Source organism: Mus pahari, chromosome 13, assembly GCF_900095145.1.
Source record: "Mus pahari chromosome 13, PAHARI_EIJ_v1.1, whole genome shotgun sequence".
Taxonomy (NCBI): Eukaryota; Metazoa; Chordata; class Mammalia; order Rodentia; family Muridae; genus Mus; species Mus pahari.
In genome coordinates, this window is record NC_034602.1 from 57223064 (window position 1) to 57223671 (window position 608).

A 608-nucleotide genomic window follows, 5' to 3' on the forward strand; every position below is an offset into this window, starting at 1 on the left:
AACAGGGCTGGTGAGATGGCTCAGTGGGTAAGAGCACCCGACTGCTCTCCTGAAGGTCCGGAGTTCAAATCCCAGCAACCATATGGTGGCTCATAACCATCCGTAACAAGATCTGATGCCCTCTTCTGGAGTGTCTGAAGACAGCTACAGTGCACTTACATATAATAAATAAATAAATCTTTAAAAAAAAAAAAACAACAAAGATTTGGGCTTAGTGCTTTTTGCGAAGAGACTTATCCTTTATCAACTAAATTACTACATCCTAAGTCACTTCTTTTAAATAACGTTTAGATGTTTATTTACTTATTTATTGCCTTCTTTCTCCCTTCTTCCTTCCTTCCTTCCTTTCTTCCTTTCTCCTTTGATTTTTTAAGATGGGGTTTCTCTTTGTAGCCCTGGCTGTCCTGCAATAATTCTCTGTAAACCAGGAGGCCTCGAACTCAGAGATCTGCCTGCCTCTGCCTCCTGAGTGCTTAAAGGTGTGTGCCACCATAGCCAGGCTAGTTTTTATTTTCAGTTATGTTTGTGTGTGTGTGTATACACATATGTGTGTCTCTGTGTGTGTATATATGTGTGTGTGTGTGTGTGTGTGTGTGTGTGTGTGTGTG